Raw genomic sequence first — 10,443 nt, 5'->3', positions numbered from 1 at the left:
GGGCTTTTTCCGGCCATCTGAATTTGTACTTGAAATTCTTCCGACCAATTATTGATCTCTGCATGTAGAAAAGAATAAAAAGAAAAAGAAAACAAAATAAAATAAAAAATCAACAAAATGTAACAAAACGCAAAAGCAAAAGCAAATCAACCCCATTTCTAAAAAAAGAGGATCGAGTGAAGATTGTTTGAGGTTCTCATTTTCAACTACAACTACAAGCCACCAATATCTTTCAATGCAAAAATTATTCCTTATTTTATTTGAAACTTCTCTTTGGGTCAAAGAAAAAAGGTTTATACGATGCAAAAACAGGAAACAGAAACAAATCATACTGTAGAGTTCACCACTGATATTACTATGGTGACTGTGGGCAATGCGGAGAATATGTGTTTGACAACGGGTCTTATGGTTTTCTATATGCTGGCAATATCTATGACTCTGATATGAGTTAGAGTCATCAACAAATCATCACTAAATGAACTGCTCCTTGTCTTTGGAGCAGAAGATGTGGCAAACACTTGACTGACTATGATTTGTAATTTGGACCTAGCATCTGTAGTAAAGCTAAGGCATCTGATGGAAAATCCTCCACCAAAACACTGGATCGTCAATGTTGTTGCCAACCAAAAACCATGTCCTGAGTCTACCCTGCAATCTCCAGAAGAGGTTTCAAAATGTCAAACTTCACAATATTTTATTTGTGGCTTTGTCTTGTTGTCATTTTTTATTTTAAATAAAGTGTGATTTCTGGCATAATCCGTCTAATTCTTCCTCATATAGAACTTCACTTTTGATCTCAAATTCCATTCATGAAGGGGTACTCTTATCTTTTGTTGGCTAAGTTTTCTATTTTCCTTTTATGGCTTGCTGTGATTGCTTATTGTGGCTGTCTAAATGATGCATTATTGAGCAACTGACTCCATCAGATTGGCTTGTAGGCATCAGTATTTTGCATTTTCTTGATGGCTAGATGATGTATGGGGACATTGCCCACTGTGGATGGTACCAACACTAGTAAGCTGAGGAGGTTATAGAGAAAAGGTAGCTGAGCAGATTAGTAAGCAGAGTTCCTCTTAATTTACATGCTGCTTCCGTGTGTCCTTTTCTTGTATTCCATTATGAACTGTAACTTGTGAGGTGAAAAAAAACCTTCAATTTCCCACCTTGGTATTTTTATGATTACTATAAATTAGTAGTACTATCAGAAACATTTGGCATTTTCTGGAGATCTGATCTGATAGTCTAGACTCCCGTTGTATGTAACCTCACCTTTTAAATCAATAAATAAATCCTGGACGCTCCAATCCTTTGAAATATTCACTCTGACAACAACATCACACTGTGTATGTCACCCTTACATTTTTTTAATCTCATGATATTTTTCCTCCCTCTTTGTTTCTCTTTAAAATTAGGGAATCATGCTAGCACTTAGCACTTTAAAGTTCTCCTCTGTCCCATAGTAGAATAATTATAGTCAAATTCTTGAGTTTCATATAAGTGGGTGATTTATTGTAGTAAAATTTTCTAATAAATATTTATTGCATTAGCTTTATTAATTAATTAACAATTGACATTATTATATTATCTACTTATACTTAAAACTATAAAAGCTTTGATTTATTCAAGTCTTTAAGGTCCTTTAGAACATCAGCTGGAACATTTCCATATATATTCTGGATGGATCATCATTACTTCATATGTCTTCTAACTAATAGTATGCTTTATAACTTTGCTAATCCAGGGTATTTTGTTATATATTTTAAGAGTGTTTCAAGTGGAATATTTCCCTGATTTTTCTCCCATTGCTTGAAATTGGAAAACAGGAAAGATAATGTGTTCTGAGTAATCACTTTGAATTCTACTATTTATGAATGTATTTTCAACTTTAAGAAACTTAATCTTTTAGAGAACAATTGTCTCTATTCAGGATCACTTCTATCTAATTCATAGTGGTCTTTGCATTTTAGATATTTTTATACACAATATTTAATTTTATATTTTCAGATTATTGTGAGGAGAATTATACCCATATTTTCTCACAGTATGGTTTGTATTGGCAAAAAGTAAAGCTAAGGAATTTTGTGTGTTCGTATGATGTTCTGCTTTTATGAACCTATTTCTCAGTCTTAAGAGACTGATACATTTTTAGAGTTTTTAAAATGGTATCACAACATCTGCAAATTTGAACATTTTGATTCCTTCGTTTTTCATTTGTATTCCCTGGATCTTCTTCAGTTGTAATATTGTTCTAACTAAAATTACAAATACTATAATACATAGGTATGAAACCAGTGTATATTCTTGTCTTCTCCTGCTTGTAGTGGAACTGCATTTGATTTTTCTCTCTTTAGCAAGATGATTTTGGTTGGCTTCTTGTACCTTGCCTTTATTATGTTGAACTATATCCTCCATACCTACAGCTTCCCCAGGACTAATCAAACTTGTATGTCTGGGATTTGAAGAAAGCTTATCTGGTTGAAGATTATTTTTAATGTTGACTTGAATCTGTTCACAAGTATTTTATTGAGAATATGTGTGTATAGGTGTAAATTAGTGTGTAATACTCTCTCTTCCTCTCTTTGTGTCAGTCGTCTGTAACTTTTTCTCCCTCTTCATTACCTTCCCTTTTGCCTCATTGTCCCCCTGTCTCACTCTCTCTCCTTATATTCTTTGTCATTGTTAGATAAAACCAGATTCAAAAATATAATTTTAATGTATTCAATCCTTTTCTCTACTTTATGAAATAGTCTTAGACACTTTAAATGCTATTTAAATGTATATTCATTTCTTTTCAACTGAATACATGTGGTCCTATGATATTTGAGGTGGGAGAAATTAAATACCGATTCTATGTAATTGTTTAGTATAGAGCTGTTTAAATTATAAAAAATGAGCTGATTTAATATTGATAAATCGAATACATCTAGTATTTATTGTCACTTCCAACCCCGACCAGCAGGAAAGGAGTGACACCCCACATTCTTCTCAAAGCAGTTAATTCAGGAACCCTTTTGTCTGCAAGCATGAACAATGCCTCCATCCAGCCCCGAGCCCAGTCCCTTATATCCTCCCTCAACCACCTCAACCGTCCAGTCTGCGTAACCTCCATTCATAGGTCCACGTCACATGGCCTGATCTATCCTCATCGTGCGCCTGCGCAGCTCTCACGATTGGGCGTGGCTTAATTTCAGGTGCTAGTCTTGAGACTCGGCAGCAGTCCCGGGCTCCATCTTGGGATTGCCACTACGCCCACTCCCCACAGTAAATCACGAATGCTTTAAAATATATTCTAGATTTTGGACTATAATCTAAATAATCTGTGTTTTCTCCATGTTTCCTATATTGTCTTTCATTTTATTAATTCAAACCTTTCATTACCTAACATGGCCAGAGGTTATGACAATCTTGTTAATACTTTCCAGGAGTGACCTCTTCCTTTCATTCATTATATAGTTGTCTACATTTTATTGATTTCAGCCATAATGAGTTGGATATGCATGTTATACCCCAAGGCTAAAAAGGCATCCTGAAACAAGGTGCTAAGAGACTGTAGGTGCCCAAATTGTGGGTGGGATCAGACATAAAGAGCGTCGTCTGGATACAAGAAGTGATACTCTCATGTCACATAGCAGCTGTGGTTTCCTGCACAGCTTCAAGCCAGTCAACAGTCCAGAATGCAGTATAAATGCCTGAAAGCTGTTCCTCCTAACTGACACACTGTGGACAGTTAGTGTCTTTTGTTGGAGGATTGAAAAATGTTTTGTAAGGGATCATCATGGGATTATTAAACAGTATTTTAATGTAGAAGTTACAGAAAAGTAGGATTCAAAGAAATAGAGTGATGTTGACAAAATAAATGGGTAAATTGTCCTCAAAATACTTTGGTGGAAATTCTCAAAAAATTAAACAATTAAAGTATATTCTACAATTTTATGTACATAGAGTATGTTTTATGATATAGGGATGTTTCATAAAGTGACCTTAATGAATTTTCTTAGCTACAACAGATCTGCCAATTCTGTGAGTTTAATGGGAGCACATTTTATGATTTGACCTTAGCATATTTAAATTAAAGTGGCTATTTTCAAAAATACTAAGCATTGGTTACATGTACACGTTGAGCAATGAGCTTCTATAAACCAAAATAAAAAACTAAAGAACTATATATCAAGGAAAAAGAATTAAATTGGGCTAAATATCTAAACAAAAAATTCACAATTGAAGAACTCAAATCAATAAGAATCTAATGGCAAATATGTATCATCCATATACATTATGGAAATGCAAAACAAAATTATTCTGAGATTTTTTCATCATTTCAGAAAACCTTGGTTAATAACACATGAGCCAACTTATCTTTACTGTATAATGGAGAGAGGGGAGCATTCCTATTCTCCTGGTGGGAAGGCAAAATTCTATAACAACTTTTGAAATCAATATGATGTTTCTTCAGGAATATGGAAATGGATACGCCTAATGATATAACTCGAGGGTATAAATCCAAATGTTGATTCATCCTATATTGAGACCCTTCATAATGTGGAAATATTCAAGTTCTTCCTTAACAAATGAAGACATAAAGAAAATGGATGCTTTTACAGATCAGAAAAAGGAAAGCATGGAATTTTCAGGATAGGAATGGATCTTGTGAAAGTCATCATAGATGAGGTAATCCAGATCAAAAAGAAAAAATGGGATACAAATTCGCTTTATTCTGAATGTTAATTCTCCAAACTGTGTATCTGTATGACCAGTTTAGTGTAAGTGTCAAGGGAAATGGTCCAGACTGTCTCCATTTTGGGAAGTACAAATGAACTTATGGATTGCTGAGGGACACAGTCAGGAACAGGAATGTCAAATGTGAAGAAACAGAGGGCGACAATGGAGGGAATATAGAGAAGTACAGCAAAGACTGAGAGACATTTGAGGCATGGAATGGAAACCTAATGGGATAGAAATACAAAATATGTTTTTTTTTAATTTAACATCGAGGTAACTAAAGATTTATAGCTATAAGGACAAAAGATAAAACTTTAATTTTGTTTATCTTTGTGAAATTTCAATACTAAGTAATTTATGAAAATTATGGATTTTGACTTTCAATAAACCTGAAACAGTACAGATAATGAATATATAATCCTTAAGGAGAACAGATGTGAACATCTCTATTGTAAACATAAATATTTTATATTATAAACAGTATGTGTGTAAAATAATCTCTTCATTTTTTTATATTTTGAATGTCATTGCTCAAACTGGTATTTTTCTTGAATCCCCATTCTGATCCTTTGCGTTTCTAATATGGTGCTCCCCCATCTCCTTGCCACTTCACTTTAGCCCTCCAATATCCCCCTTCTCTCGGATATGATGTCTGCACAGGACCAATTGACTCCCTTCCCAGATATGGCAAATGAGGCAGTTGTCTTCTCCATATGCTCTATGACCTATGTAGCAGAACCCTTTGACTGACCCAAGTATATTCTATTTGGTAATAAATTTCCTGAGCCTCGAAAGTGTAAACTTAATGATCCTGTTGTTATTCATTTTAGGCTCAATCCCCTTCAGATCCTTAAGGCATTCCCCTAACTATTCATTTCTGGCTGTCAGGTTCTTTCCAAATGTTAGCTGTATCTACATCTGTCACAGTCAGGTGGTGGTGGAGCCCCTCAGAGGACAGACATATTAGGGTATTATCTGCAAGCACATCTTGAAATCAGTAATAAGGCCAGGATTTAGAGTCTGTGGATTAAATGGTTCTTATGGTGGGGAGGTCTCCTAAGGATCTTCCCTTCAGTCTTTGCTCTGTTTTTTGTATTTGCATTTTTGTAGGCCTTGGATATTTATAGGATAAAAATTTTGAACTGTGTGTGCAGCACCATTCCTTCACAGGTGGGCATGTCTAGCTATAGGAGGCAGTCTCTAGTGGTTCTACCTCTTTGCTGCTTGGTATTTCAACTACCATTATCCCATTAGGTTTATGGGAACCTCTTGCATTTCTGGCACCTGGGACTTTCCTGGGGATACCCAAGTTCACCACCCACCACTGATATACTTATTGTCATTTATTCCACTTTTCCTCTGGAATCCTCTCGTTTCTCTTTTCATTGTTGCAACTAACCTCACTTTGTTCATCATTCTCTACCTATAAATAAGTCCCCATCCCTCTGCCTTTCATGATTATTTTGTTCTCCCTTCTAAGTTGGTTGGAAGCATCCACAATTTGACCTTTTAACATGTTACCCTTCATGTGATAAATGCTCTGTATAGTGGGCATTCTGAGATATGAGGTAAAATCGACTTGTCACTAAGTTCATCCCATGTTATTTCCTTTTTGATCTCTGTTACTTCACTAATTTCCAGCTACATCCCTTTGCCTACAAAGTACTTGGTGTCCTCATTTTTAATACCTGAGTAGTGTTCCTTTGTTTAAATAAAGCACATTTGTTTTCTCTATTTATTCCTCAGTGGAGTTGAGGTAAATCACGCTTGTTTCCAGCATTCGACTATTGTAAGTAAGGCTGCTGTGAACCTGTTCAACCACATGTCCTTGTTGTATGTGGATCAAGTTTGTGTATATGTGTTGAAGTGAGTGGTAAAGCTGGGTCTTCAGGTAAAGCTATTTACAATTTTCTCTGAACCTCCACATTTATATCCAAAGTGGAGTAGTGTTCCACTTTGTCTACATCCTGGCCTACTCTGCTACTGCATCAGTTTTTTTATCTTAGTCATTCTGATTGGTGTAATATAGAATCTCTGGCTCATTTTGATTTGCCTTTTTCTGATAACTATGGATGCTGAACATTTCTTGATGTCTTTCTCAGCTATTGAGATACCTCAGTTGAGAATTCTTGGTTTGGCTCTCTAACCAATTATAAAAGTTTTGATATTTGGTTGTCTGGGACAGTAAGGAAGGGGATATCAATATGGAGGGGACAACCACTATAAAAGGTGAGGGGAAGAGGTTAGGCGTGTGGACAGGAAAGATAAAAACAATTGAAATGCAAATAAATACCCAATTTAGTAAAAATGGAAGAAGAAGTAAACAAATAGAATCCCAGAAAGAGGGAACACAAAAGTACCTTTAAGAACTAATGAAAAAACAAAAAACAAAAAACAAAAAAAAAAAAACAGGAAAGGAAAATGAACAAAAAAATCCAGGAGTTAAAAATGGAAAAAGAAACTATAAAGAAAGCACAAAGGAAGACAACCCTGGAGATGGAAGACCTAGAAAAGAGACCAGGAGTCATAGATGTGAGCGTCACCAACAGGATAAAAGAGATGAAAGACATAATCTAAGGAGCAGAAGATTCCTTAGAAAACATTGACACAACTGTCAAAGATAAAAAACAAAAAACTCCTAGCCCAAAACACAGGAAATCAAGGACACAACAAGAAGATCAAACCTAAGGATAACAGGTATAGAAGAGGGTGAAGACTGCTAACATCAAGGGACAGTAATATCTTCCACAAAATTATAGAATAAAACTTCCCTAATCCGAAGAAAGAGATGCCCATAAACATACACAAAGCCTACAGAACTACAAATAGATTGGACCAGAAAAGGAAACCCTCCCATCACATAATAGTCAAAACACCAAATACACAAAACAAATAAAAATATTAAAAGCAGTAAGTATATGTATAAATAACATATAAAGGCAAACCTATCAGAATTACACCAGAATTTTCACTAGAGACTATGAAAGCCGGAAGATCCTGGACAGATATCATACAGACCCTAAGAGAACAGAAACGCCATCCTAGGCTACTTTATCCAGCAAAATTATCAATTAACATAGATGGAGAAACCAAGATATTCCATGACAAACCCAAACTTACACAATATCTTTCTAAATATCCAGTAATACAAAGGACACTAACTGGCAAATCCCAAAACAAGGAGGCAAGTAAAATCATAAAGCAAGAATTAATCTTTTCACAACAAAATAAAGAGAAGGGAAGCACACAAACATTAACTATCCTCCAATTATGAAAATAAGAGAAAGTGATCATCGCTATTCCTTAATATCTCTCAACATCAATGGACTCAATTCCCCACTAAAAATACACAGATTGACACACTGGTTATGTAATGAGGACAGAGCATTTTGCACTAGAGGAAACACATTTCAGAGACAAAGACAGACACTACCTCAGAGTAAAAGGCTGGAAAAAATCTTTCCAAGCAAATGATCTGAAGAAGCAAGCTGGAGTAGCCATTATAATATCATATAAAATTAACTTTCAACCAAAAGTCATCAAAAAGCATAAGGAAGGACACTTTATATTCATCAAAGGAAAAATCCACCAAGATGAACTTGAAATCATAAATATCTATGCTCAAAATAAAAGGGTACCTGCATACATGAAAGAAACCTTACTAAAGTTAAAAGAACATATAGCAGCACGAATAATAAGAGTAGAGATTTCAAAACCCCATTCTCACCACTAGACAGATCACAGAAAGAGAAATTAAACAGAGACATAGACAGACTAACAGAATGAATAAACCAAACGGACTTAAGAGATATTTAGAGAATATTCTATCCAAAACGAAAGGATTTAACTTCTACTCAGCCTTTCATGGCACTTTCTCCAACATTGATCATATAATCAGTCAAAAAGCAGGCCACAAATGATATGGAAATATAGAAATAATTCAATGCACTCTACCAGACTACCATGGGCTTAGGCTGTCCTTCAATAACAATCGGGAAAGAACACCCACATATACATGGAAGTTGAATAATGCTCTACTCAATTATAACTTGGTCAAGGAAAAATTAAAGTAAGAAATTAAAGACTTCTTATAATTCAATGAAAAAGAAGGTACAATATACCAAACTCTTGGAATACAATGAAAGCTGTGGTAAGAGGAAAACTCATAGCTCTGAGTGCCTGGAGAAAGAAACAGGAGAGACTATCCATCAGTAGCTTGACAGCACACCTAAAACCTCTAGAACAAAAAGAAGCAAATACATGCAGGAGTGGTAGAAGGCAGGAAATAATCAAACTCAGTGCTGAAATCAACCAAGTAGAAAAAAGAACAGTGACAATACAAGGAATCATCAGAACCAATACCTGATTCTCTAAGAAAAATCAACAGGATACATTAACCGGAAACCAGACTAACAGGAGGAAACAGAGAGTGTGTCCAAATTAACAAAATCAAATATTAAAAAGGGAGACATTACAGCAGAATCAGAGGAAATTAAAAAAAAAAATCATTGTACTACAAAAGTCTATGTTCAATGAAACTTGAAAATCTGGAGAAAAAGGACTAATTTCTAGACAAATACAAGGGGCCAAAGCTAAATCAGGAAAAGTAAACCATTTAAATAACCCATAACTCCCAAAGGAATACAAGCAATTGCCAAAACTCTCCCAACCAAAGAGTCCATGATCAGATTGATTTAGTGCAGATATCCATCCAAAATTCATTGAAAATAACATAACAATACTGTTCAAACTCTTTAATAAAATTGAAACAGATGGAGTACTACCAAATTGCTTTCATGAAGCCACAAATACTCTAATCACTAAAACACAGAAAGACCCAAAAAAGAAAGAGATCGTCAGACGAATTTTCTTATCAATATCGACACAAAAATACTCAATGAAATTCTTACAAACCTAATCTTACAACACATTAAACAATCATCCACTATGATTAAGTAGGATTCATCCCAGGCTTGCTGGGATGCTTTCATATACAGAAAACAAACAACGTAACCACTATATAACAAACTTAAAGATAAAAACCATATGATCCTTCATTAGATGCTGGGAAAGATTTTGACAAACTTCAACATCACTTCATGATAAAAGTCCTTGAAAGTACAGGAATTTAAGGCCCACACCTAAACATATATAGCAAATGTGTAGTTAACATTAAACTAAGTGGAGAGAAACTTAAAACAATCACACTGAAATCAGGGACTAGACAAGGCTTCCCACTCTCTCACAACTTATTAAATATAGTTCTCGACATCTTAGCCAGAGCAAGCACACACTGAAGGAGGTCAAAGGGATATAGATTGGAAAGGAAGAAGTCAAAATAGCACTGTTTGTAGTTGATATGATAGTATACTTAGTGACCCCAAAAGTTCCACAAGAGAATTACTAAGCCTGATAAACAATTTCAGCAAAGTGGCTGGGTATAAAAATAACTCTGCACAAAAGCTAAACAAGCAGAGAAAGAAACTAGGGATAAGACACACTTCACAATTGCCTCAAATAATATAAAATATCTTGGGGTGACTTTATCCGAGCAAATAAAAGATATGAGCATATGAGCAGAACCTCAAGTCTCTGAAGAAAGTGAAGGAGATTTCAGAAGATGGAAAGATCTCCCATGTACATGTCCTGACAGGATTAATAGAATAAAAATGGCCATTGTACCAAAAGCAACCTACAGATTCATTCCAATCCCCATCAAAATTC

The sequence above is a fragment of the Rattus norvegicus genome, assembly GCF_036323735.1.
Source record: "Rattus norvegicus strain BN/NHsdMcwi chromosome Y unlocalized genomic scaffold, GRCr8 chrY_unlocalized_19, whole genome shotgun sequence".
NCBI lineage: Eukaryota > Metazoa > Chordata > Mammalia > Rodentia > Muridae > Rattus > Rattus norvegicus.
The sequence above is the reverse complement of the archived record's forward strand: the minus strand, read 5'-3'. Positions refer to the sequence as shown.